This window comes from Bombina bombina, chromosome 4, assembly GCF_027579735.1.
Source record: "Bombina bombina isolate aBomBom1 chromosome 4, aBomBom1.pri, whole genome shotgun sequence".
NCBI classification, from domain to species: domain Eukaryota; kingdom Metazoa; phylum Chordata; class Amphibia; order Anura; family Bombinatoridae; genus Bombina; species Bombina bombina.
The window spans coordinates 901,753,791-901,776,486 of record NC_069502.1 but is presented as its reverse complement, the minus strand read 5'-3'; positions in this window follow the sequence as shown (position 1 = coordinate 901,776,486).

The window sequence follows — 22,696 nt, the reverse complement described above, 5'->3', positions numbered from 1 at the left end:
TATATATATGTATATATAAACACACACACATATATATATATATATATATATATACACATTGAAGCCCTTTCTATTCAAACAATATATGTTTTTATAAAAAAATTGCTTATATGTGTGATACTTTATTTTAATGTGTTTGTGAAGTGTTTTGTGCAACTTTTTTTTGCTCTTACAGGTCTGAAGTCGTGCTAAATATTCTAGTGCTGTTTTGGTTTTGGCTCAAGCACCATTTGTATTTTAAAAATATATTCAAAGTTACGTTTTACCAAAGAGCACTTTCCAAGTGATTGATATAATTATATTGTAACAAGTTTGTGCCAGTTTTTTTCTTACTTTTTGTATAATTAGGAGGAGGTGTAAACCTTGGGACATAAAGGAATAGATTACAAGTGAAGCGCGAGATATTGCTTGCAAGTGATATTAGCGTTCCACTTTGTAATACCAGCACATGATAATGTGCGCCTGTATTACAAGTAAATTGCTAGGAAGCATTACGCTCATGAGCGCTTCCATAGGCTCCTATGGGAACCACGTTCTAATGCAATCAGAGGGGTTAGCAGTGCAGCATTTTTAAATATATATGTATATAAATTTATACATATATATTTATGTCTATATGTGTGTATACAAATATTAACACATAAATATATATGTATATAATCATATACATATATATTTACATTGCGGTCTATGGGAACACAAAGTTCCCATAGACTGCCATGTAAAGGCACTTTTCAGTGCTTTTTTTCCCCCTAACATCCCACTCCCACCAACTTTAAAGCCCCAAAAACTTAAAAGTCTAGTGCAGTTGTTTTTCATTTTAAAAAAATGCTAATTTTTTTTAAAAAATTAAAACTTCAATGCCCTCTATTTTGAGGGCATTTGTGGCACTTAAAGAAAAATAACCGGAGATCTAATCTTTTGTCAATTTTCAGAGCGATAATTGCTACCATAAGCTTGTGGTATCAATAACCAGCCCCTTATAATGGCTGGTTAATTATCGCTCCTGCAAATGGGCAAATTTGCCCTTTTGCAGGAGCGCAATAATTTAGCTCTCCACTTGTAATCTAACCCAAAGTATTTCTGAAAATGCTAAGCACAGGTTTAAAATGCAGTAAATTTGATCATGTAAGTTGACCATCAGAACTGACAGCATTGCTCATATATACAGTATCCCACAAAGGTGAGTACACCCCTCACATTTTTGTAAATAGTTTATTATATCTTTTCATGTGACAACACTGAAGAAATGACACTTTGCTACAATGTAAATTAGTGAGTGTACACCCTGTATAACTGTAAATTTGCTGTCCCCTCAAAATAACTCAACACACAGCCATTAATTAATGTCTAAACTGTTGGTAACAAAAGTGAGTACACCTCTAAGTAGAAATGTCCAAATTGGGCCCAAAGTGTCAATATTTTGTGTGGCCACCATTACTTTCCAGCACTGCCTTAACCCTCTTGGGCATGGAGTTCACCAGAGCTTCACAGGTTGCCACTGGAGTCCTCTTCCACTCCTCCATGACAACATCATGGTGGTGGATGTTAGAGACCTTGCGCTCCCCCACCTTCCATTTGAGGATGCCCCACATATGCTCAATAGTGTTTATGTCTGGAGACATGCTTGGCCAGTCCATCACCTTTACCCTCAGCTTCTTTAGCAAGGCAGTGGTTGTCTTGAAGGTGTGTTTGGGGTCATTGTCATGTTGAAATACTGCCCTGCAGCCCATTCTCCGAAGGGAAGGGATCATGCTCTGCTTCAGTATATCACAGTACATGTTGGCATTCATGGTTCCCTCAATGAACTGTAGCTTCCCAGTGCCGGCAGCACTCATGCAGGCCCAGACCATGACACTCCCACCACCATGCTTGACTGTAGGCAAGACACACTTGTCTTTGTACTCCTCACCTGGTTGCCGCCACACACGCTTGATACCATCTGAACCAAATAAGTTTATCTTGGTCTCATCGGACCACAGGCTATAGTTCCAGTAATCCATGTCCTTAGTCTGCTTGTCTTCAGCAAATTGTTTGCAGGCTTTCTTGTGCATCATCTTTAGCCGAGGCTTCCTTCTGGGACAAAAGCCAATTTGATGCAGTGTGCGGCGTATGGTCTGAACACTGACAGGCTGACCCCCCCACCCCTTCAACCTCTACAGCAATGCTGGCAGCACTCATACGTCTATTTCCCAAAGACAACCTCTGGATATGACGCTGAGCATGTGCTCTCAACTCCTTTGGTCGAACATGGTGAGGCCTGATCTTATTGGAACCTGTCCTATGAAACCGCTGTATGGTCTTGCCCACCGTGCTGCAGCTAAGTTTCAGGGTCTTGTCAATCTTCTTATAGCCTAGGCCATCTTTATGTAGAGCAACAATTCTTTTTTTTCAGATCCTCAGAGAGTTCTTTGCCATGAGGTGCCATGTTGAACTTCCAGTGACCAGTATGAGAGAGTGTGAGAGCGATAACACCAAATTTAACACACCTGCTCCCCATTCACACCTGAGGCCTTGTAACGAGTCACATGACACCGGGGAGGGAAAATGCATAATTGGGCCCAATTTGGACATTTCCACTTAGGGGTGTACTTACTTTTGTTGCCAACGGTTTAGACATTAATGACTGTGTGTTGAGTTATTTTGAGGGGACAGCAAATTTACACTGTTATAAAGGCTGTACACTCACTACTTTACATTGTAGCAAAGTGTCATTTATTCAGTGTTGTCACATGAAAAGATATAATAAAATATTTACAAAAATGTGAGGAGTGTACTCACTTTTGTGGTATACTGTATACACATGTGTACGCACATATATATATATATGCTTTGCAGCCCTTTCCACTCAAATTCCTTTAAACATGAAAAATCATTTTTATTAAATTTTAATATTTAATAATGTGTTTGTGTATTCCCTGTAAATATTTTACATTTCCAAGTTCTTCACATAGAGGAAAATGTTTAATTTACAATCTTTTATTGAGGTTTTTAGAAAACAATAGAAAAAAAAAAGAACATTACATAGAGCATTTCTCGCAATTACTTTTCAGAACAAAATTGTGCCATCATTATCAAATAAATAGATTGAGAAATAGGCAGTCAAAAATAAATCCTCTATTTTAGGTTTAAAAAGTCCTCCCATGTGAAGCAAAGGTCACTCACTCTTGGACCTGTGCAAAAGCATAATATTTGCTGGAGGGTAATTAGTAATTATTGTGGCAACTCTTGGGCCATAAAATATGACACTCATTCTATAGAGGGAGATTCTTGTACTTAAAGGGACATTAAACCCAAGATTTTTCTTTCATGATTCAGATAGAGAATACAATTTTAAACAACACTCCAATTTATTTATATGATCTAATTTGCTTAATTGTTTAGATATCCTTTGTTGAAGAAATAGAGCCAATCACACGTGGCATCTATGTGCAGCCACCAATCAGCAGCTACTAAGCCTATCTAGATATGCTTTTTTTAGCAAAAGATATCAAGAGTATAAAGCAAATTAGATAATAGAAGTAAATTAGAAAATTGCTGAAAATTGCATACTCATACACATAGAATTTAAGTATGTCTATACAAAATAGTGGGGAAAGGAACAAAACTATGTAACGTAAAAGTAACTATGTAAAAAATGTTAATATAGTTTTCAAATGGTGCAGAGTCAGACCCTTAAAGTACAATAAACAGTTAATTCAAAAAGGGAGAATATGTAAGAAATATGTATAACCCTATAAAAAGACAGGGATTTCAGCACTCAAAAAGTATAAATACTCACAAAATCGATTCAAATTAATTTATTGTGTGCATATATACATTTGAACCACACTAGCAGCTCACCCAAGGATGTCATAATGGATGTTCCATAATTCACATGAATATTATTTAATACAAATTATTGGGAGGGAATCAAAATACCGAAAATCAAAATCCCTAATACCATAAGACAGAATGTTGAAATCCAGAAAGATCATAATCCTGAATGTCTAAAATCCCGAAAATCAAAATGCAGAAAGAACAAATTCTCTAAATTAAAAAATCCTGAAAATCAAAACCCCAAAAAGGCAAAATCCCTTAAAGGGACATTAAACCCAATATTTTTCTTTCATGATTTAGAAAGAGCATGCCATTTTAAACAACTTTCCAATTTACTTCTATTGTCTAATTTGCTTCATTCTCTTGCTATACTTTGCTGAAAAGCATATCTAGATAGGCTCAGTAGCTACTGATTGGTTGCTGCACATAGATGCCTCGCCTGATTGGCTCACCCATGTGCAATGCTATTTCTTCAACAAAAGATATATAAAGAAAGAAGCAAATTATATAATAGAAGTAAATTGGAATGTTGTTTAAAATTGTATTCTCTATCTAAATCATGAAAGAAAATTTTGGGGTTTAGTGTCCCTTTAACTTAAAAAACCTTCAGATATGATGTGCTGTGATGTCCCCATCTTCACTATCATTTTGTCTCTGCCTGGGGGTTTCAAGGGGGGCTGCATATACATATATATATAAAACAAGTGAGTGAAGGTACAGCACAGTGTAGCCAAATCAAGTCCAACTATATATAGTGCATGGGAGAAAAGGGTCCTGCAGTCCCCCAAATACAGACAGAGTAATGGAATACTCCCAGCACTGTTTCTTTTAGGAAAACATCCTTTATTGAAGTATCAAAGATTAAAACAACAGCTACGTTTCGGGCCTACATAGCATGAATATAGGCCCGAAACGTAGTTGTTGGTTTAATCTTTGTTACTTCAATAAAGGATGTTTTCCTAAAAGAAACAGTGCTGGGTGTATTCCATTACTCTCTCTCTCTCTCTCTCTCTCTCTCTCTCTCTCTCTCTCTCTATATATATATATATATATATATATATATATATATATACACAGTATATATATATATATACAGTAAACCGATTGTCATTGGCTCAGCCCTATGTTAAGTCAGTAACCAGTAGTGCATTGCTGTTTATTCAACAAAGCATACCAAGAGAATGATGAAAAATTGATATTAGGAGTAAATTAGAAAGTTGCTTAAAATTGCTTGCTCTATCTGAATCAGGAAAAAAAAATTGACTTTCATATCCCTTTAATGCTTACGTAAAGGGATACTAAACCCATTTTTTTTCTTTCACGATTCAGATAGAGCAGTGTTTTTCAACCAGTGTGCCGTGAGAGATCCTCAGGTGTGCCGCGGCAGACTGACAACAGTGCGGGGGTGTCCCTCTTTCAAATTTTGAAATATTGGGAGGTATGTGACAGGCTCATCAGGCATCATTTACAACCATGACATTGACATTCATTCACAGACAATCATTATGATTGTTTGTGAATGAATGTAAATATGTCACGTATAGTTTGTAGGAGGCATGGCATGACAGCACAGTGTGTGTGTGTGTGTGTATATATATATATATATATATATATACTGTATATACACTGTATATATATCCTGTATTAGGCTACAATGTGTGATTTTGTAAAATTTTGGGATGGTGGTGTGCCACTGGATTTTTTAATGTAAAAAAGTGTGCCACGGCAAAAAAAAGATTGCAAATCACTGAGATAGAGCATGCAATTTTAAGCAACTTTCTTATTTACTCCTAATATTAATTTTTCTTCGTTCTCTTACTATCTTTCGGCTAGATTACGAGTTTTGCGTTATGAGAGGTGCGGTGCTAACTTCCACGTTATTGTTACCGCTCACTTCCCTACAGCGCTGGTATACTAGGTTTATAAAAACCCGGCGTTATCAGGCAAGAAGTGAGTGTAGAGCAAAATTGTGCTCCATACCACACTCCAATACCAGCGCTGCTGAAAGCTGCGGTGAGTTTGTTTTACGTGCTCGTGCACAATTTCCCCATAGACATCAATGGGGAGAGCCGGCTGAGAAAAAGTCTAACACCTGCAAAAAAGCAGTGTAAAGCTCAGTAATGCAGCCCTATGGGGAAACACAATTTATGTTTACACCTAACACCCTAACATGAACCCTGAGTCTAAACACCCCTAATCTTACACTTATTAACCCCTAATCTGCCGCTCCAGACATCGCCACCACTATAATAAACATATTAACCCCTAAACTGGTGCACTCCCGCATCACAAACACTAGTTAAATATTATTAACCGCTAATCTGCCGCCCCTAACATTGCAGCCACCTACCTACATTTATTAACCCCTAATCAGCTGCCCCCAACGTCGCCGCCACTATACTAAATTTATTAACCCCTAAACCTAAGTCTAACCCTAACCCTAACACCCCCTAACTTAAATATAATTAAAATAAATCTAAATAAAACCTACTATCATTAACTAAATAATTCCTATTTAAAACTAAATAATTACCTGTAAAATAAACCCTACGCTAGCTACAATATAACTAATAGTTACATTGTAGCTAGCTTAGGGTTTATTTTTATTTTACAGGCAAGTTTGTATTTATTTTAACTAGGTAGACTAGTTAGTAAATAGTTATTAACTATTTACTATCTACCTAGCTAAAATAAATACAAATTTACCTGTAAAATAAAACCTAACCTGAGTTACACTAACATCTAACCTTACACTACAATTAAATAAATTACATTTATTAAATACAATGACCTAAATTACAAACCCCCCCCACTAAATTACACAAAATAAAAAAAGAAAATAGCAGATATTTAAACTAATTACACCTAATAGCTCTATCAAAATAAAAAAGCCCCCCCAAAATAAAAAAAAACCCTAGCCTAAACTACCAATAGCCCTTAAAAGGGCCTTTTGTGGGGCATTGCCCCAAGAAAATCAGCTCTTTTACCAGTAAAAAAAATACAAAGAACCCCCCAACAGTAAAACCCACCACCCACACAACCAACCCCCCAAATAAAATCCTAACTAAAAAAACCTAAGCTCCCCATTGCCCTGAAAAGGGCGTTTGGATGGGCATTGCCCTTAAAAGGGCATTTAGCTCTTTTTCAAGTGCCCAAACCCTAATCTAAAAATAAAACTCACCAAATAAACCCTTAAAAAAACCTAACACTAACCCCCGAAGATTCACTTACAGTTTTGAAGACTGGACATCCATCCACAACGAAGCTGGGAGAAGTCTTCATCCACGCGGCAAGAAGTCCTCAACGAAGCCGGGAGAAGTCTTCATCCAAGCCGGCAGAAGTGGTCCTCCAGACGGCCAGAAGTCTTCATCCAGAAGGCATCTTCTATCTTCATCCATCCGGCGCGGAGCATCCTCTTCATTCGAAGTCTTCTTCCAGAATGAAGATTCCTTTAAGTGACGTCATCCAAGATGGCGTCCCTTGAATTCCAATTGGCTGATAGAATTCTATCGGCCAATCGGAATTAAAGGTAGAAAAAATCCTATTGGCTGATGCAATCAGCCAATAGGATTGAGCTTCAATCCTATTGGCTGATCCAATCAGCCAATAGGATTGAGCTCACATTCTATTGGCTGTTCCAATCAGCCAATAGAATGCGAGCTCAATCATATTGGCTGATTGGATCAGCCAATAGGATTTTTTCACCTTTAATTTTGATTGGCTGCTAGAATTCTATCAGCCAATTGGAATTCAAGGGACGCCATCTTGGATGACGTCACTTAAAGGAATCTTCATTCTAGAAGAAGACTTCGATTGAATAGGATGCTCCTCGTTGAATGTCTTGAAGATGGACCCGCTCCGCATGGATGAAGATAGAAGATGCCGTCTGGATGAAGACTTCTGCCCGTCTGGAGGACCACTTCTGCTGGCTTGGATGAAGACTTCTCCCAGCTTCGTTGAGGACTTCTTGCCGCTTGGATGAAGACTTCTCCCGGCTTCGTTGAGGATGGATGTCCATTCTTCAAAACTGTAAGTGGATCTTCGGGGGTTAGTGTTAGGTTTTTTAAGGGTTTCTTGGGTGGGTTTTATTTTTAGATTAGGGTTTGGGCACTTGAAAAAGAGCTAAATGCCCTATTAAGGACAATGCCCATCCAAATGCCCTTTTCAGGGCAATGGGGAGCTTAGGTTTTTTTTTAGTTAGGATTTTATTTGGGGGGTAATTTGTGTGGGTGGTGGGGTTTACTGTTGGGGGGTTGTTTGTATTTTTTTTTACAGGTAAAAGAGCTGATTTCTTTGGGGCAATGCCCCGCAAAAGGCCCTTTTACGGTCTTTTGGTAGTTAAGTTTAGGCTAGGGTTTATTTTTAATTTTGGGGGGGCTTTTTTTTTATAGGGCTATTAGATTAGGTGTAATTAGTTTAAATATCTGATAATTTAGTTTTTTATTTTGTGTAATTTAGTATGTTTTTTTTTTTGTAATTTAGGTAATTGTATTTAATAAATGTAATTTATTTAATTGTAGTGGAAGGTTAGATGTTAGTGTAACTCAGGTTAGGTTTTATTTTACAGGTAAATTTGTATTTATTTTAGCTAGGTAGTTAGTAAATAGTTAATAACTATTTGATAACTAGTCTACCTAGTTAAAATAAATACAAACTTGCCTGTAAAATAAAAATAAACCCTAAGCTAGCTACAATGTAACTATTAGTTATATTGTAGCTAGCTTAGGGTTTATTTTACAGGTAAGTATTTAGTTTTAAATAGGAATTATTTAGGTAATGATAGTAGGTTTTATTTAGATTTATTTTAATTATATTTAAGTTAGGGGGTGTTAGGGTTAGACTTAGGTTTAGGGGTTGATACATTTAGTATAGTGGCAGCGACGTTGGTGGCGGCAGATTAGGGGTTAATAAATGTAGGTAGGTGGCGGCGATGTTAGGGGCGGCAGATTAGGGGTTAATAATATTTAACTCGTGTTTGCGATGCAGGAGTGCGGCGGTTTAGGGGTTGATATGTTTATTATAGTGGCGGCGATGTCAGGAGCGGCAGATTAGGGTTTAATAATTTTATTTTAGAGTTTGCGATGTGGGAGGTCCTCGGTTTAGGGCTTAATAGGTAGTTTATGGGTGTTAGTGTACTTTTTAACACTTTAGTTATGAGTTTTATGCTACAGCTTTGTAGCGTAAAACTCATAACTACTGACTTTAGATTGCATTACGATTCTTGCGGTATAGGCTGTACCGCTCACTTTTTGGCCTCCAAGAAAAATCTTGTAATATTGGTGCTATGGAAGTCCCATTGAAAAAAGACTTTAAGCAAATTGCATAAGTTAATTTGCGTTACGGCCAAAAAAGTGTGCAGTACAGCTTTTTTGACAAGACTCGTAATAGCCGCGGTAGTGAAAAAGCAGCGTTATAACCCATGACGCTGCTTTTTCACTCATAACGCAAAACTCGTAATCTAGCCATTTATTTGAAAAAGCAGTAATGTAAGGTTTGAAGCTGGCCCATTTTTGGTTCAGCACCTGGGTAGTGCTTGTTGATTGGTTTGCTACATTTAGCCACTAATCAGCAAGCGCTACCCAGGTATTGAACCAAAAATGGGCTGGCTCTTAAGCTTACAGTCCTGCTTTTTCAAATTTAGATAGCAAGAGAACAACGAAAAATTGGTAATAGGAGTAAGTTAGAAAGTTGCTTAAATGTGCATGCTCTGTCTGAATCATGAAAGAAAAAAATTGGGTTTAGTGTCCCTTTAACGCTGCTAGCATTTTGTATGTTTCATTCCCTGTATTGATATTCACATTATATGATTACTCATGCTGTCAGTAATTAATGTGTTTCCCGAGCACTTTTTATACATTTCGCCAGCATTTAATGTGTCCTATATTTGACTTATTGTTTTAACATATTTTATATACACTTATTGCTTGTATCGATACCTTGACATTTTTTAATCATTTTGGAATTGTTAAAATTTTGCTCAAACAAGAGATCCTGCAATAATAATATATGGTGTCAAGTGATATGTGATTATGTGTAGTGTGATAGGAGCGCCTAAAGGTGGATTCCTGCTGCTAAAAAAGTTCTTCCCTCAAAGAGAACTAAATGGTGGATAAGAAGAAAAAATGGGGTTTATTTAGCAGCGCTAAAAAAAGCTAGGAAATGATGATACCAATCTAATTTATGTTTTATACAATCTAGTTTATTTAAAAATTCTTATAACACATAAAAACAACAGCAAATGCTTTTCCTAATTAATAAAGGGACGTCTCCCTTATGCAACACTTATAAAAACAGACTAGAACCATATAATCCTAGAATTCCAGGTATAAAGGAATTAATTCTATAGATAACATATGGCAAGCAACAAATTTCTAAGATAAATGGTGAATTGAATATTTAAAAGGCACAAATGTATCAGTCCTAACAGCTTTACAGTTCTTCAGTAACAAATACAGTTATAAAGTTACACAGTTACTTTCCTCGGACATATAATTGGCTCAGGTGTGCTGGATAGTTAAAAAGGCAAAAAACAGCCAATATTCTGATTTAGGTGCCAAAGCAATCGTGGTTAATGGAAATGGTTAATTTAACAGATGAATACCTTGATGTCTTTAAAGTTCAGTTTGCGTGTTTTAAAAAACGTAGTGCAAATTAGTGTAGAGGTACCTTAATCTGTCCTGGTTGCAACCGCTGATATTCTTCACTGTGAGGGATTCACAGACTGTTTGTTCCTGGTGCTTCTGATAAGTCACCTGACCTTCTCTTTGATTCAGAGGTCAGGGGTGATGATCCGTTCTGGTGATGTAGTTATCCTTTTTTTTGTTTTCCTTTCTTCTTATAGCCCAAATATTGTTTTCATCTGGGTTCCCTCAGACTTCTTAAGGTTTGAAGAAATCTTTGGTCAGTGTTTAGCAGTAACACCGTATTCCCTGAAGTTACCAAAGGTAGATTTTAACTTGCAGGGTCAGGAGAAAAGTTTAAAGTTGCAGGGTCACACAGCTTTGTGACAGTAGTAAATGAAGTTTAGTAGAGTGTAGCAGGTCCCATTCAACGCGTTTCACCCTTCTGGGCTTTATCAAGAATTCTTGATAAAGCCCAGAAGGGTGAAACGCGTTGAATGGGACCTGCTACACTCTACTAAACTTCATTTACTACTGTCACAAAGCTGTGTGACCCTGCAACTTTAAACTTTTCTCCTGACCCTGCAAGTTAAAATCTACCTTTGGTAACTTCAGGGAATACGGTGTTACTGCTAAACACTGACCAAAGATTTCTTCAAACCTTAAGAAGTCTGAGGGAACCCAGATGAAAACAATATTTGGGCTATAAGAAGAAAGGAAAACAAAAAAAAGGATAACTGCATCACCAGAACGGATCATCACCCCTGACCTCTGAATCAAAGAGAAGGTCAGGTGACTTATCAGAAGCACCAGGAACAAACAGTCTGTGAATCCCTCACAGTGAAGAATATCAGCGGTTGCAACCAGGACAGATTAAGGTACCTCTACACTAATTTGCACTACGTTTTTTAAAACACGCAAACTGAACTTTAAAGACATCAAGGTATTCATCTGTTAAATTAACCATTTCCATTAACCACGATTGCTTTGGCACCTAAATCAGAATATTGGCTGTTTTTTGCCTTTTTAACTATCCAGCACACCTGAGCCAATTATATGTCCAAGGAAAGTAACTGTGTAACTTTATAACTGTATTTGTTACTGAAGAACTGTAAAGCTGTTAGGACTGATACATTTGTGCCTTTTAAATATTCAATTCACCATTTATCTTAGAAATTTGTTGCTTGCCATATGTTATCTATAGAATTAATTCCTTTATACCTGGAATTCTAGGATTATATGGTTCTAGTCTGTTTTTATAAGTGTTGTATAAGGGAGACGTCCCTTTATTAATTAGGAAAAGCATTTGCTGTTGTTTTTATGTGTTATAAGAATTTTTAAATAAACTAGATTGTATAAAACATAAATTAGATTGGTATCATCATTTCCTAGCTTTTTTTTAGCGCTGCTAAATAAACCCCATTTTTTCTTCAAGTGATATGTGAGCCACACATTGTTTGATCTCACTGACAGACAGATATTTTTATTGCTTGTTTCTTTTATAGACTCATTCACTGATTGCTAGTCATTTTAATTTGGAAATAAATATTTTGTATATATGATTTTATAACGCCATTTGCGGGCGTGCAATAAATAAGTGATCCACTTGTAATCTTGCTGTTAGTGTGTAATATCTCTTTAAGAATCATGTATCTAGAATATTTTTCAATACACTTCAATGTCAAGTCACAATGTTCAAGTAAATGAACAACACCCTTTAAAGATGAATGGATATGTGTGCGATTATATACATACTTTGTGAACAATGGAGGTGTTTGGTTTTACCAGTTGATAAAAGTTAAACAAGCACGCATCTGATATAACATTTAACAAGGGTTGTTATCATTATTACATGACATTTTATTAGTTTGTGTAGGCAGTTTTCATAGCTCTGTAAACTCAGGGAGTTTGGCAATTTTATTACTCAATTGTACCTTGATCTTCTTCTAAGTGATAGACAAATTGATAAAGTGAAGACATTAATGCTTTATTGGCCCAAGCTATTTATAACTTATTCAGAAAGGAAAAACCAATTTGAATAAAATAAAAGTCTGGTAGCATTTGCTTATACATAAATACATTTATACATATGTACGCTTTTTGTGGTTAGTTACAAATTTGAATCTTGTGATATAATCTATATGCAGTCTTTACACAACCAAATCAGGGAAAGTTAGTTCATTACAGATAAGTCAGTACTTCTTAAAGAAAGAGTTGAGCTTTTATAATAACCTCTAACTGCATATCTGATCTTAATGTCAAATATAAAAATATTATTACAAAGAAAATGTGCTGAGCCACAGGAAACATTATCTTTTATTACATTGTATAGTAAATATATAACTTTGGGGATATTGTTATAGCAAACTCTTGTATAAAAACAGTTGGAATCATATTTTTAAAGGGATATGAAACCCAAATGTTTTCTTCCATGATTCAGATATAGAGCATGCAATGTTAAGCAATTTTCTAATTTACTCCTAGGGGCCAATTTGGAGCTTAATGCCCCTGTTTCCGCTCTGCTTTATAACTTGTCCGCCTGCTCTGAGGCCGTGGACAGAAATCAACCCGATCGAATACGATTGGGTTGATTGACACCCCCTGCTAGAGGCCGATTGGCCGCGTTTCTGCAGGGGGCGGCATTGCACCAGCAGTTCAGAAGAACTGCTGGTGCAATGATAAATGCCGACAGCGTATACTTCGTATCATGTCCGCTCACACTATGATAAATCTACCCGTGTCTCAATTTTCTTCTGTTACAAACTGCTATTTGTAACTGGCCCTTTAAATGGAAAATTGCCCTGCTTCCCTGGATTGTGGAGAAGCCTATTTGCCAGCCTCCTTCCTCATGACTATGGCCCCTGGAAGATTGTGCCCCTGAAAACGTATTAACTTTTATTGGGTGTGTATGGCCCTTTAAGAACCGTCTGGGGACATATTGTGACTTTGGTGAACAATGCCCCTTTAAGACTATGTCCCCAGACCTGTAAAATAACTTGTCCCTGGCTTTCTCCTACTTGGTTCAGTAAATAGGGCTTAATGAACCAAGTACCACACAGGCAGAGTGTTCCACAGAAAGGGAGCACTGTTACAAAAGCATTAGTTTTCATTGTGTGCCATTAAGTGCTATGTGACAGACCCTTCGGTCAGAACTAAAGAGTTAACTTTGTTCAGCTTCAAGAAGCTAGTTTCTAAATACAAGTTTGCTGGCATCAGCTCTAATTAAGTTTAGTGATAAACATTCCCATTGTCTAATCAACTCCAGAGTCAGACTGCTGTTGATAAGATGGACTGCATTGTTTTCTTGTGTGTAAATTGTTATCTGCTGAAGTAATGTAATTCTACTATGGCCTGTCAAAGGGCGTTGTCTCTCTATCTAAATGTATCAAATGTGTGATTGGGGATTTTATGCCTCCCCCTGAGAGTGTCCTTTTTTGCATGTAACCTCAATAAAAAGCAGGCTGTGTCTTCCGGCACATCAGACCTTTTCTGACCCTCTAACTTGCAGCCTTGACTCATGTTTGTAGGGGACAGCTATAATCACTACAGGGATTGCTATGCTCTTTATACTCCCTTAGCTACTGAGCTCTTGTAAGAGCTCTTGTTCCTGATCCTGCTTCACACTACAGAAGGAAGAGGTTCACCTACTGGAGCCTGGTCGTAGGTCCAGGGCGCAGAGCAGACGGCGAGATACCAGCCCAGCAGCGGTGGTTCGTAGAGTCTGCATTACTTTTATGGTGGCTACGCAGTAGTCTATGGTGTCTACGGTGCTGATGATCCTTTGGTGAGCGCTAGGAGCATCCTTTTCTACGGTCCAACTTCCAGCCAGCCTGGAGGCAACCGTAACATCTTCATTCTCTAGGTTTCTTTTACTGAAAAGCAGGGATTTATGCTTAGAACTTGGTTCATTTCTGGAACTATATGGCAGCAATTTAGCAAGAATGCTTTCCATTTACAAGAGCCCTAGATGGCAGCACGGGTGATTAGTTTGCGCTTTACAAGTACCCATTAGATAGATAGATAGATTTCCTATCATGTAGTGCTCCAGATGCCTAACTAGGTATCTCTTCAACACAAAATATCATGGGGAAAAAAGCAAATTTGATAATAGAAGTAAATTGAAATCTTTTTTTAAAATGGTATGCTCTGTCTGAATAACAAAAGAAAAAAAATTGTGTTTCATATCCCTTTAACTCCCAATCACGTCAACGCAATTGCCAAGAAAAACCCCATTACTGAAGATGAGAATACTTAACATTACAATCCTGAAAATTTGAGTATGAATATCTTAATAACACAATTGCTAAATGTAATTTCTTGATGTTGCGTTCATGATTTCGATTTTCTGGCATTTCCTATAGTTGCAGTCATATTATGACTGTGTCACCCAGAGTACCGGGGGGAATGAGAGCTCCTAGTATGCCGCCGCCTAGAGTCCTACTGGTCCAAATCCATGCTGAGAGGTCATAAACACAGCAAAACTAATATGGTTCGTTTCAGCAGGCAATGAAGCATCACAAAATATCAATGACAAATATGGATGCTGCAAATTCAAGAAGATAACCGGTTTGATTCCTTAGGTCCTTTCTGCAGCCTCAGATAATATGACCGATGATGGCCACCACCCAGACCCCCCCGCCCCAATAAATTAATTTTGTTGTTGTATATACTAAATAATGAAAGTTTCATTTTAATTTCCATGTCCCTTTATTGTAAAGTGCTTTTTTATTGAAAATTTTTGCATTATACATACATAAAACAGAAAAAAAAGTACTTTGATCATTACATTCTCATCGCAATTGGAATATATATATTTAAGACATATCAATAATCCATCCACCCGCATTCAAACCCTCCCCTCTGTAATTCCATAGCATATCTTTTTTTTTCGCTTAACCCCACTTGCACCTCTAGATAAGCGGGCTGCATAGTGGTGGGATGAGTAGTAATCACTTCAATCATATTAAGGTTGATAAACAAAACAATAACTATAACTATATAAACCAAATTTTCCTCCTATGTTCATATGAAACAGTGTCTCTCTCTGAGAGTAGTACCGTACCTGAGAAATAGAGACACCTCTTCCCGCGGTGCACCCCTGCCATCTCCGCATCTGTTTATGTGAGTTTCAGACCTCGGATGCTTGTGCTTGTCTACTATCCAGTAGAACCATACCTTTTGTAGTGTCTCTCTATTATTTAGGATTCCTGCTGATTCCTCATACATGGTGTAGGTGAACTGAATTTTATTGTATATCTCCGTCCATGTGGGTGTACCTATTTTCCAGTATCTCGCTATACATATCCTTGTGACCGTGCACAAAATTCTAATGAAAGAGTTCAAGTGTCTGTGATAGATTTCTATGGGTTCATGTAGTAGCGCCTGTTGTATGGTGAGAGTAACCTCTTCATCTATCAGCTGGCCTATAAACAAAGATAGATTTCTCCATATTTCCTGTACAGCTACACAATCCCCCACATGTGTTTGTATGTGCCCCTCCGTCCGCATCCTCTATAACATAGGTTGCTCCCCTGTGGTTTAATGTGTGCATACCTGACTGGAGTCAGGTACCACCTAAAGACTGTTTTCAGTGTGTTCTCCTTTAAATCAACGCTTAATAAGCCTTTATCTCCCGATTGGAGTTTTAATTCCCACTCCTGTTTATCTTTCAATATTCCTAGTTCCTTCTCCCATGCTAGCATTATTTGTGTTTTTGGTTCCATTGGGGGGGATTGGAGGGTTACATATAGTTTGGAGATTGAGTGTTTGAGTCTATGTGAGCTGATGATGGAGATTTCTAATGTCGTAGTCATCTTCCTAGGTGCATTTTTAAGGAATTCTCGAAGGGAAGATTGCAGCTGTAAGTATATGAACCAGTGTAGCTTTAGTGGTGCAATCTTCTCTTGAAGGTGGGAAAAAGGTAACATTGCTCCCTTCTCTACTATGTCTGCTACTCTATAAAGACCCTTATTTTCCCACTTCTGTATGTGTTTATGTGTGTCCCCCTGTAAAAGATATCTGATTGGCATCAGTAAGGAGTTTTTAGGGAAGATATCTTCTCTTTTTCTAACTTTTGACCATATCTGAACAGTGAGAGCTCTTGTGTGTGTTTTCGGGCAGCTGTCAACATCTTTGTTCTGTTGTGTGGCCCACAAAATGGAGTCTGTGTAGGTCCTCCCCTCTAATTCCGCCTCTAAGGTAATCCAGACCGCTTCTCCCTCTCTCTTCAGTATCATCGCATCCTGTGCTGTTCTGGCTGCTCTATAATAGTCCATTAAGTTCGGTCCCCCAATCCCTCCCAGTGATCTATGTCTATGTACTAAGTGTTTAGAGATCCTTGCCATTTTAGTGCCTCTAATGAAAGCTGAGAGATCTGTCTGTATCCTTTCGATATCTGCAGTGACAATCTTTATCGGTAGTGCTCTGAATAGGTAGAGTAGTCGGGGTAGAATGGTCATTTTGACTGCAGCTAATCTGCCCATCCACGAGAAATTATATTTGCGCCATTTTGCGATATCTTGTCTAATTCTTTGAAACAGAGGTGTGTAGTTGTATTTATATAGGTGCTGTGTTTGTTGTGAGAGATTGATCCCTAAGTATTTAAGTGTGTGTTTGACCCACCGAAAATCGAAGTTTAACTCTAGGAGTTTCTTAGTCTGGTGAGGGATAGCTATAGGGAGAACCTCGCATTTATCCGAGTTGATTTTATAGCTTGAGATGGCCGAAAAGGACGCTAACACTGCATATAGATTGGGTAAGGAGATAAGAGGCTTTGTGATAGACAATAGAATATCATCTGCGAACAGGGTCAATTTGTACTCTGAGTTTGTCATTTTAACTCCCTCTATGTCTGGGTGCGTTCTTATTCTGGTTGCTAGAGGTTCAATGCAGAGCGCAAATAGTAAGGGCGACAAGGGACACCCTTGTCTTGTGCCATTAAGTATGGGGAAGATGGTGATGTTAATAAGAGGCTTCCGGTTGGAGGAGGAGCGTGTAGGTTGACTGCAGCTCTGCAGCGTGTCTGCCGCATGTGTGAGAGACGCTGATAGTACAGACCTCCTAACGGACCCTAGGAGCCAGCAGTGGAACCGGGTCAGGGTCGAAACATCCGCGTGTCGGAAGACACCTGAAGTCCTCTACATTCGAGAGGCGAAGGAAAGGATTGGCCCCAAGGAAGTGCAGAGGTGCAAAAGGGGAAACAGGCATTAACCAGGCAAGTCTGAGAGATAGGCTTGGCTTAGCGTGCAGGAGAAGCCCGTATCTTTCTGATGCTGCATGAAAGGGGGCAATTGAGACCCGCATACCCGCACACCAGTGGGCTACTGACACCCGCTCAGCAGAAGGAGGCTGAAACCCTGAGCTCAGTTGGAGTAACTGAGACCCGCGTAGCAGTGACAGCTGACATCCACACAGCAGGCAGAGGTGGAAGCCCTGTGTACACCGGGTAAAGCTGAGGAGGAGAATTGCTGCTTTCTAGGACGCTGCAGTAGCAAGGAAACTGTAGCTAGAAGCGGCGAGAGAGTGGCTGACTGCGGCTGACTGCATCTCCTACATGGAACAAGCCTGAATGCAGGTTTAATGGTGGTGAGGGATTACTCATCACTCAGGTAACTTTTTCTTTTCTGTTTCCTTCACTGTCTATCCGAAAGGTAGGACAACAACAGAGAGCTTTCTTTTTAAACTCAGACATGACTGTTTGCTAAAGCAACGTTTAAGGAAGGTCATGGGGAAATTCTGAACTTTACTGAGCAACTGTTGTGCCTGGAGGAGCTGGTCCTCTCAGAACTCTATTCCTGCTGACTTTCCCATTATATCATATGTTTGCCTTTTTCTCTATCACAGAAAATGACAATAGACACTTGCATATGTATATATATGTAGTACAATGAACATTATTTGGACATTATGTGCTGGTGAGCTGTTTAGTAACAGAAAACAGGTTAACATAGTTGGTTAAGGTTAAAAGGAGTTGGACTTATGATATATGGGTTTTTCTCTGAAGTGCACAAGATAAAAGGCACTGTTACAATTTTGATAAATATTTGCCTCTGAAGGGAAAAAAAAATAATAAAAAAAAAAAAAAAAAAAAAAAGGGGGGAAGAAAGAGGAAATAAAGGGGGCAGAGAAAGTACTGAGTGACACAATTGTTAAATACCACTTTAAAGAATATGGTGAAATGTGATATATATTATGTGAATTCTGTCTGAGTTGTGGATTCTTTGAAAATTGATTGTGCTTAAAGGCCAGAGGGCAGACTTGCTGAACGTATAGATCTCAGTTGTAAAAAGCTAAGCAGTGAGCTTGACAATCTTTTCTGTTTTAAAGGGGTATCAGATAAGCAGAGCATCCCTAGATTTAGAGCAATTAGCTCTCAGAAAAGTTATACATTACATAGTGCCATCCTAGACATATTTTGCTTTTGAAGTCTTTATAGTGAATGGTATAATGGTTAAAGCTTATTCCCTAATAGTTTTTATAGTACTAATATGAGCACCTGACCCTGTCTGATCTCGAAAGTTAAGCAGGGATATCCTATTTTTAGCCGAAGCTTAGGAGAATAAGTATACTCAAAGAGTGATATATTACATTTTGCTCTTTAAATTGTGACATTATACAGAGCATAGTATCACAGGGCCAGGCGTGCCTCTAACCCTGTCTGATCTTGGTAGCTTAGCATAACAACTTAAACTCCATAGAATATAATCAGGGGTAAAAGACTGTCTGGAAAACATACTCTTGGTTAAGTTTTAGAATCATCAACAGTTGAAGCAGATAGGGGGGAAAAAAAAAAGAAAGGGAAAAAAACAAAACAAAAAAAAAACCTGTCAGAGTATTTCAACAAACGGCGGTGTGATCCCTTATGGACAAGTTTGTTTCACAATACAAAAATAAATCCCCAGCTATGGCAGCCAGGAGCAGGGAGAAAAAAAATAAAGGAGGTAGTGAAAATATATCTGAAACCATAAATGAGAGTATCAACCAGTTAGATACACAAGCACTAACTAAAACGATGTCAGACATCTTCTTGCCCCAGTTTGAACTAATTAAATCTGAGATATCTGGCCTTGCTAATGAAGTTAGACACTTCTCCAAAAGGTTAGGGGAAGCTGAACAACGTATATCAGATTTGGAAGATAGGGTGGAAGGGCATGAGCTAAGCAACACTGACATGAGGAAAGATTTGGATAGACTACAGCAGAAAGTTGAGGACTTAGAAAACCGTGCACGTAGGAACAACTTAAAGATTATAGGATTACCCGAAAACACACAATATAAGGATCTAAATTTATTTATGTCTGAAATTCTACCAAAATTACTAGATGTGCCACCCACAGATCTTCCTCTTACAGTGGAGAGAGTACATAGAATAGGGCATAGAAGAGAAGATAGCAATTCCGACAGACCCAGACCAATAATTGCTAGATACCTCAATTTCCAAGATAAGGTGAAAATACTACAGCACTTTAGGAAAAAGAGAGACATAGTTATTGAAGGGAAAAAGATCCTTATATTTCAGGATTTCTCGGCAGAGGTATCTAGCAAGAGGAAATTAATGGCGCCTGCATGTACTCAGCTGATCAATAAAGGTTACAATGCCACATTAATATACCCTGCTAGAATCCGTGTACAAGGCACTGAAGGGAATAGACTGCTAGAAAACCCTAGGGAGGCTGAAGCCTTTATGAGAGAAGAGGTAATATAACAGTGGTTAATCATAATAACAAAAAGGTTTGAATATATTTGATGGACAAGATAGATAGAGAATGTAGAGTTCTTTGGGGAGCGGGGAAATGTGGGCCTGGGAGGGGGGGGTGTTCTTTCTTTTTTTTTTTCTCTCTCCCCGTGCCCTATACGCTACTCGCACTCAGGTGGGCACTTTTACTATAGTTTAAATGATTAATCAAATTAAATGTGTCTCCTGGAATGTGAGCGGCATCACCTCCCCGATGAAGAGGAAAACAATTTTGGCTCAGCTTAAGAGTCTGAAGGCAGATGTTGCCCTCATCCAGGAGACACACTTGAAAGAAGTGGAACTGCTCAAACTGAGAGCAGGCTGGGTGGGAGAAGTAGTGGGAACCCCATGCAGCAAAAGAAAGAAAGGGGTAGCAATTCTTTTGAATAAAAAATTACAATATACTATTTTATCCACTGAGCTAGACTCAGAAGCAAGATATATGATTCTAAAATTGGTAATTGAGAGAAGAAAATTTACTATATGTAACGTCTATGGTCCCAACGATTACAATCCAATATTCTGGTCAGAACTCCAATCTCAGCTATTGGAAAAGGCAGAGGGGGTTCTTATCCTAGGGGGTGACTTTAACATGGTGTTTCAAATCCCTCTAGACAGAGCTAGAAAAGGAGATACCGGGAGGAAAACTAGAAGAGATAAGCTTGAGGCTAAGTTACTCAGTAAATTTATAGCTATTCTTAAAGTGAAAGATATCTGGAGAGAGAGGAATCCAATTGGCAGGGAGTATACGTGTGCCTCAAAGGCTCATATGACGTTTTCAAGGATAGATATGTTTATGATCTCAGAGAAATTAACTGGCCTCGAGGTCGATGCAGAAATAAAAGACATAATAATATCAGACCATGCCCCAATAATTCTTAAAATTAGCCTGGATAATGATAACTCCCCCGTGAGAAGATTCTGGTTTCCTAAGTATTTGATTAATGACAGAGAATTTAAAAATATGTTGATGACAAAATGGCAGGATTTTTATACAAATAACGTAGAATACTTGGAAAAACCAGAGATATTTTGGGAAGCATCAAAATCAGTAATGCGTGGTGAAGTTATTGCTTTTTTGAGCAATAGAAAGAGAAAACAAAAAATTAAAGAAAAGGAAATGTTAAAAAGATTATCTTCAGCATATAATAAGTATTTGGAGGAATCAAATAGTACCAACTGGCAACACTTTATAGACGCTAAGGAGGCTAGGGACATCTGGCTTCTTAATAAAACTACCCAAGAAGAACTTAGGCTGTCAGCAAAATTTTACAGACATGGAAATAAAACAGGGAAATTCCTAGCTAACTTGGTAAGGAGAGCTAAAGGACATAATCATGTTGGCGGGATAATGATAAAGGGGAAGATAGAACATAAGACGAAAGACATTTTAAGATTGTTTAAAGAATATTATCAAAAGGTTTATGGTTCGGGAGAATTGAACCTCGAAAACAAGGATGATTTCTGGGCTAAGATAACAAAACCAAAATTTGATGAAATAGAAAGAAACAAACTTATCAAACCAATATCAGAAGAAGAAGTTAGCAACGCCATCAAGAAGTTAAAAAATAACAAAGCTTCAGGTCCAGATCTATTACCTAATGAGTATTATAAATTATTAATAGAGGGTATAGTTCCAACTTTAACTACACTGTTTAACCATTACTTTATAAAAGGGAAAGAAATGTCTTCCAATTTCACGGCATCTTGGACCACGTTAATCTTAAAACCTGATAAAGATTCCACACTGATGGAATCATATAGACCCATATCCTTGTTGAACTCGGATTACAAAATCTTAACCGGTATTATCGCAAACAGACTTCAGGCAGTATTAAAATCTATTATTCATATTGACCAGACGGGCTTTATGGTAGGAAGAAACTCCGCCTCCAATTTACGAAAATTGTTTTTAGTGCTTGATTCTACAAAAAGTGAAAAACTTTCTCAAAAACATAAAGATAAAAACATGAAAGGGGACAGACCTAGTTTAGCTATACTCTCCCTAGATGCACAGAAAGCTTTTGACTCAGTGGAATGGGACCATTTATTCACCTCAATGTCAGAGTTTGGGTTCCCAGAAACTATAATACAATTGATTAAAAATATTTACAGGAAACCATGCACTGCAATTTTGGTGAATGGCCAGGTATCAAAAAACCTATTGTTAGAGAGAGGCACTAGACAGGGCTGTCCTCTTTCACCGCTACTATTTAATGTAGTTATAGAGCCACTAGCCATAATGTTAAGAGAAAGAATACAGGGCATAATGGGTGGCAAATATGAGAGTAAAGTCTCCCTTTATGCAGATGACCTATTGTTATACGTTCGCAATCTCAAGGTTAATATCCCATTAGTTTTGGAAATAATAGAAGACTTTAGTACCTTTTCAGGCTATAAGATTTACATAAACAAATCTGAATTGATGATACTAAGGGAAGATAAAGATTGGAGCCCAGGAAATCATTTTAAGCTAGCTCGAGAGAGTATAAGGTACTTAGGAATCTTAATCTCAACTCAAGAG